This window comes from Euphorbia lathyris, chromosome 6, assembly GCF_963576675.1.
Source record: "Euphorbia lathyris chromosome 6, ddEupLath1.1, whole genome shotgun sequence".
Taxonomy (NCBI): domain Eukaryota; kingdom Viridiplantae; phylum Streptophyta; class Magnoliopsida; order Malpighiales; family Euphorbiaceae; genus Euphorbia; species Euphorbia lathyris.
Genome location: NC_088915.1, coordinates 87,068,999 through 87,076,110, shown reverse-complemented (window position 1 = coordinate 87,076,110; position 7,112 = coordinate 87,068,999). Strand labels below are relative to the sequence as shown.

Here is a 7,112-nt window from a genome sequence, read left to right as displayed (position 1 = left end):
TAAAAACAAAATGTTTTTTTTACTTTATCCTCGATATCCCATGTATCCTTCGGGGCATGGAAATATCCCAAGAACGATGCGATACACATTGATATTTTCTAAACAAGTAGATGGAATAAGAACTAACAATGTAATAAACCAAGTTCTATCCTTTCCAAGATCAAGAAAAGAAAAAGATAGCATAGCAATAACTCATTATATTACCTGTTACTTTAACACCGAGAGGATGAATGAATGTCGCCATTAACGCCATTAGCAAGAAATAAGAAAAAAACCAGAAGAAGTGAAAGATATTAGATAGAGAAGACGAAGACCCTTTACTGGAAATTAAAAAGACAGAGTTTAAGCATGCATTATAAAGAGATATTGAATGGGTCAATATACAGTCAAATGTGAAGAATCTACTGTACTTTTTTACAGCTTTATTCAAATGAAATCAAGTACAGTCAAACCAAAGTAGGTGGAGTTTGATTCATGTTTCGCATGAAGTTTGGGGGGTTTATTTTGGGGTTTCAGTAAAAAATAAATGAAGGGATAAAATGACAAAAATACCCTAATAGTCGGGAGTAATACTCCTAACGTTTAAAATTGTGTAATTTTATCTCTAAAACTTTTTAAACAATAATAACGTCTAATACTGTACCCTATAATTGAATCACTGAATTTTTAATAGGGTAATTAATTTATTAGTCTCTATATTTTAACAAAACATACTGTTTAGTCCTTATATTTTTAAAAACACACGGTAAAGTCTCTAAGGTTTTTCTCGGTGAACTGTTTAGTCCCTAACGTTTTTCTCGATGAACTGTTTAGTCCCTGCCGTTAGACTCTCATAAAGATTCTGTTAGTCAATTTGGATTTGCGTTCTTCTTTTCCTTTATTTTCCTTTCCTTTAAACTCTAATGCATCTGAAATCAACTTTGAGTGTTCTTTTTCTTGATTTTCTTTTTAATCGTTCAAATTCATAAGCATTGGATCTGTTCTTTTTCTTGTTCTCCATACAAATAGCTTCTTCTTCTAAATTGGATTTCCTCTTCTGAAGTTTGAAGGTAAATAGTAAAGGGTAATTTAGTCATTTTTAAAGTCATAAACGGTAAAAAATCTAACAAACAGACGGAATGACTAAACAGTTCACTGAGAAAAAGGTTAGGGACCTTACCATGTGTTTTTAAAAATACAGGAACTAAACAGTGTGTTTTGTCAAAATATAGGGACTAATAAATTAATTACCCTTTTTAATATGATTAAATCGCATTTGGCTCACGTGGTATTCAAAATTTTGTAATTTGCTCTATGTGATATTATTTCCATTGAAGTATTTTCACAGGTTATATTTAATCTATTTTAAATAAAAAAAACTAACCGATTTGTTAAATTTTTGTCACATGAGGGTTTAACATGCAAAAAAAAAAAACAATAGAAATTTGGACTTAGAGAGTGCCTAACAGGTCCAATAAATTGAAATTTTGGATTTAGAGAGGATTTAACGGAACCTGGGCAAATTTTGGGATACTAATATAGCACCCGAGCTAAATTTTCTAGAAACAGAGGGGCCAGAATCACCACAACCTTAAATTTTATGGAGACATAGGGCTGAAACTACTCGTGGCTATAGTGGTTCCAGCGGCCGGAGGGGGCCAGGCCCCCTATCTCCGCCCATGTGCTCTACCATTTAGAAGAAAAAAAAATCTTAGACTTAATACTTATATTCTTTTATATTTGGCTCCAAATTTTAAAACTTTGAAATGATTTATTTTTTTTATGCAATTGCGGTTCAATAATCTCATATTCTAGTCCATTTATATTTAATTATCCTAAAACTTCAACTGTTTCGTGAACTTTAACAAGAATTTCAATTATTTGTTTATTTAGCATTTTCTTTTTTATATATGGTGAGCACTTTGCATGTGGAAGATTGTGTCTCTTATTTTCCACGTCTAACAAATTCTATTGAAAAACAGAGAGTTATTAAATGCAATTGGATAAGAATAAAATATCATTTTGAAACTTTTAAAATTTCAAGTTTTTGGTCAAATATTATGCAAAAAAAAATATTAGGTTTAGACAAATTTTAAGGAATTTGTCTAAAAAAACATTATTTTAAGAAAACATTACATGTGATGGATTTGGAAAGTGAAATCTCGGTGAGTTATCCAACAGTGCTCATTTAATGATTAAATTCACTGTTAACTGTTAGATGTAGATTTATAAAATCATGTTATTTATCATTTAATTTCAATTCAGTAGCATTTAATTAATTTAGTTCAGTAATTTATCATTATTTATTATTGTTATTATTATTATTATTATTATTATTACTACTATTATTAGAACCATTATTATTGTTATAAGCTTATTTATTTTAATTATTGCTATTTTCAAAGTCTAATATTATCATTTCAGTTCAGTAGCATTCAGTTCGGTTCAGTTCAGTCCAGTAAAAAAGAACAGGGTCTTAGAATCCTAGGATGGAGATTTAAAACATTTCAAGGTTTAGATTCTAATAAACTTAGATCTAACGGTGAATGATCAAATTCATTTGGTTATTCAGGGTCTAAGTGAACACAAGTTAATTCACATTATGCAATGCCACAAAAGTGAACATAGACTAATGCACTACTAAGTAATATAAATTAATACATGTGGTCGTTCATGTTGCGGGGATAGCTCAGTTGGGAGAGCGTCAGACTGAAGATCTGAAGGTCACGTGTTCGATCCACGTTCACCGCAATTACAAACTTGTTTATTTTGCAAAAAATGCTAAAGATAAAACAATATATTTAATTATAAATTAAGTTTAATAATATAAATAATGAATACAAGAAAGGGGGGTAAAGCATTTTCAATCTCCGTAATAAACTTTCACCATAGTGAAAATCGCCAGCCAATTTGACGAACTCATAACACGATCAAGCTTTTCCTTAACCAAACAACTCGAGCCCCTCCCTTTCTCCCAAATGTAAAGGTAGCAATTAACTGAACTTTAAATAGTCTGTAAGCCTCCAGCCAATTTGACGAACTCATAACACGATCAAGCTTTTCCTTAACCAAACAACTCGAGCCCCTCCCTTTCTCCCAAATGTAAAGGTAGCAATTAACTGAACTTTAAATAGTCTGTAAGCCTCAGTTGTATCATCGAAGCCTTTAGCAAAGAATAGCAATGAAGATGTTTCAAATTGATAAAGCAGATTGTTGAAATCTCCTATTATGAGTCATGGAATGGTAGAATAGCAATGAAGATGTTTCAAATTCAAGAATTCTTCCTACGATTTCTCTCACGGAAACCATAATAGCCCGTGAGACGCCAATTTTGAGTCCCTTGGATAGAAACTTTAACATCAATAAAGTTTCTAGAATAGCCCAACAATTGAGCTGTATAATGGACTTCCATAAAAGAGCAAGCCCGACTCCATAATTAATTGGTTCTGCAAAGAAAAGCCCAACAAAATCAAGTTTTTTTTATTGCCTCAATTTTATTGATATTATATTTCACTTCCATAAAAAAAAATTTAAATCAGGTTTATAGTGAGACACAAGGTCTACTAGCATATAAATTATCCGGATTGTCCATTTCCCGACAGTTGCAACTTAAAGTACTCATTGATTCCGACGACTATCAATACATCAAAAGTGAGACATTCTTACCCAGTTTTAAATACCAGGTCATCAAAAGTGAGACATTGCAAACTTATTTATTTTGCAAGAAGTGAGAGAAATTGCTAAATATAAAACAATATATTATATATTTAATTATAAATTAAATTTAAAAATATAAATAATGAAAATTATATATGAAAATAATAATATTAATTAAAAAATGTTATTATTTGTGTTGCGGGGATAGCTCAGTTGGGAGAGCGTCAGACTGAAGATCTGAAGGTCACGTGTTCGATCCATGTTCACCGCATTAGACTGGAGATTTAAAGGTCACATGTTTGATCCACCCTTATCACATATTTTATTTTTATCATTTCATTAATTATCATAACCTTAATATACTTAAATATTAAATCTTTCACGTACTCACATAAAATAATTCTCAAACTCATACTGTGGTCTAGAATTTAAAACTTAACATAATTCTAAGAATAATCGCACATAGTCAAGATAAACATGCTGCCCGGAGGAAGATCTTGGACGACAACTGACTCCTAATCACCTGAAAAATTAGGAGTCAAACCTCATATAGTAATTTAATTATATAGAATGCACGACTAATTTAACATTCACAACCGCACACAATAATATAAATAATATACATAATATAAGCAGTCACACAATATGATTGTCGAAAAATCATTCCATAAATAAATAGATAGGTAGTTTAATACGTATAGTCATATGCTCTCTTATATTCAATGACTTGGGGATCGAGAACAACTCAACCGATCATGCACCTAGTCAGTTGGAGGATAAAAAATGACATTCCAATTCCAATATAGCATATAGTTCGGGAATAACTCAATCAAGCTAATTTCATAAATTATAATTTCAGAATAATAATATCATCAATAACCAATAATCTGGTAGTACCCGTGCGCATAATATCCTGATGTTGCTCACCGGAAAGCATGTTCATAACACGTATTTAGACCATAAAAAATTACGTACAAATTATGATTATTATATTTCAAATTAAATAATCAATAATACTAAGAACATAATTAATTAAATATAATCAATCTAATCTAATCTTTCCTCAACCATTATTTTCAACTCATATATTCTGAAATTTATATGAATAAGGATCCAAAAATTATATTCAAACTCCATTTAATTTATTTTCCTCAATTTTATCCAACTAATATACTTTTGTAATTTATAGAGACTAAATCGTAAGGAATTAAGCCATGATCCAAGAATTAATGTTGCTCCAAATTAAGGTTGATTTTCTGCACCGTTTTTACATCTCACCAGAAAAATATAGTCTGTTGTCGGGATCTGCCTATCGTAAAAATTAAGATTGGTTGTTTTGAGAAACTAATTGTCCCACCTTGTTCCTTATGATTTCAGCAGTCAGGAACCACAATCAAACGGATTAAAACTTTGTTTGGGGTAATTTTTTTAAAAAATTACCCCATTGGATCTGGTTGTAAAATATTTCCTTAGAAGGGGCTGTTTTTCAATCAGAGTTAAAAACTGTATTTTTTTATAATTTTTTACTCATTACGGCGCATATGGCGCAGTAAGTGGGGCAGTGGCTTCACGCCACTGCCCCAACAAATATAAAAAAAAAATTAATTATTTTTTATAAAATTTATAAAACAAAATATAAAAGAAATTAATTTTTATAAAAATAATATTATATATTACAATGGTGTTGATTGAATTTTTGTTTTATAGAAATTTGATTAAAATTTAAATTTTATTTTGCTTGGAAATGTTAGGGTTAAATTTGCACAATTTTATATGTTAAGGCTAAATCCGCACTTCGTTTGACACATTAAAATTAAATATTTAGTGATTAATTTAATACAATAAAATATTCTAGACATTTTCAAAGAAATTGTGATTAATTTATATGTAACGGGTTTAGCTTTTTGAAACTGTCTAAAATATTTTACTATATTATTAATATACTTACGAAAAAAATATTTTACTATATTTATCGACAAACTGGTTTAGAAGGTCCGATGTGACTAAATAACAGTCAAACAAATCTTTTCAAATTTTCGGTAGCGTATGGTTAAAATTGATCTTCCTTGGAAACGTTAGTGTTAAATTTGCACAATTTCATACGTCAGGGCTAAATCTGCACTTCACTTGAAACGTGAAGGTTAAATATTTAGTACATTAATAACACAGAAAAATATTTTAGACATTTTTTTAAAAAAATTGTGATTAATTTATATGTAGCAGATTTAGTTTTTTTGAAACTGTCTAAAATATTTTACTGCGTTATTAATATAATTAAAAAAATGTATGAAACTGATTCAATTTATCGACAAATTGGATTAGAAGGTCTGACGTGGCTAAATAACAGTCAAACAAATCTTTTTAAATTTTCGGTAGCGTATGATTGCTCCTGAGATCAAGGTCAGGCCCCCTGATATCAAGAGGGGTGGTGATGCTGGTGTGGATTCAGCATCCGGTTCGGGGTCAAGGTTCGGTGTCTTGTCTATGGAGGAAGGAAAGGACTCGGATCCTTCCAATGAGCATATGGATTTAAGCATGCCAGGTCTGGAATCGGCCAAGCCTGCCTCCATTCTGGGTGATTCTATTAATCATCTCTTTGTCTCTAAAGCTGATGCCAAAGGGAGTTCCCAGACATTCCTCTCAGCAGGGAAAGTGTTGAATAATGAGGTTAGTAATTTGAATCCTCTTGTTGATGTTCCAATTGGAAAAGCTATGGGAATTAATAAGTTGAATATGAAGAAACCCAAAGCTAAACCTAAAAAGAACCATAATGGGTTGGATTCTTGGGATAAAAGGGGGCCTTCTGGTACCTCTTGTAGGCTATCTGGAGCCCCGAATAAATACTTGATCTAGGGTATGGGCTTGTGTCAGTAGTCTTCCTTTCTGATGGACTTTTTTTGTTTGGAATGTTAGAGGTGCGGCGAGCAAGGCAACCCGCATCCATGTTAATGATCTTATTAAACAATTTAATCCTTCTTGTTTTGCTCTTCTGGAGACCAAGGTTAGTGGTTCCAAAGCAGATGAGGTGGTTAGAAAGTTTAAGAATTGGAGTTGTGTCAGATCGGAGGCTACTGGTCGGGCAGGGGGGATGTGGCTCTTTTGGAAGCCAGGTTAAGTCAATATTGACATTGTTAGTATGGACAGTCAATTCATCCATAGTAAGGTGTGTTACCCTGGTAATAAACCTTTATTTGTCACCTTTGTTTATGTCGATCCTGTTTTGACTAACCGGAGAAGGCTGTGGGAGATCCTGCACTCTATTAGTTCTAGCATGGTGGATGCTTGGTTAGTGGCTGGGGACTTTAATGACATTGCCCTTATGAGTGATCAGAGAGGAGGGGGTAATCATTATGTGAACCGGTGCCTTAATCACAAGCAGAGTATGGATTTATGCGGGTTGTCGGACCTGGGAGCCGCTGGTCACAAGTTTACCTGGAAAAGGAATAGTGTGTTTGTTCGGTTGGACAAGGTTTACG

At 32.0% G+C, this 7,112-nt stretch overlaps 2 non-coding genes across 2 annotated transcripts; both read left to right on the top strand.

Annotated features, from left to right (window-relative positions):
* The first annotated feature begins 2,657 nt into the window (after positions 1-2,657).
* TRNAF-GAA (transfer RNA phenylalanine (anticodon GAA)) lies at positions 2,658-2,730 on the top strand. Its single transcript has one exon. It is a non-coding gene; the product is annotated as a tRNA-Phe (tRNA).
* Positions 2,731-3,834: 1,104 nt separating this feature from the next.
* On the top strand, positions 3,835-3,907 carry TRNAF-GAA (transfer RNA phenylalanine (anticodon GAA)). The gene has a single exon. It is a non-coding gene; the product is annotated as a tRNA-Phe (tRNA).
* Positions 3,908-7,112: the final 3,205 nt, after the last annotated feature.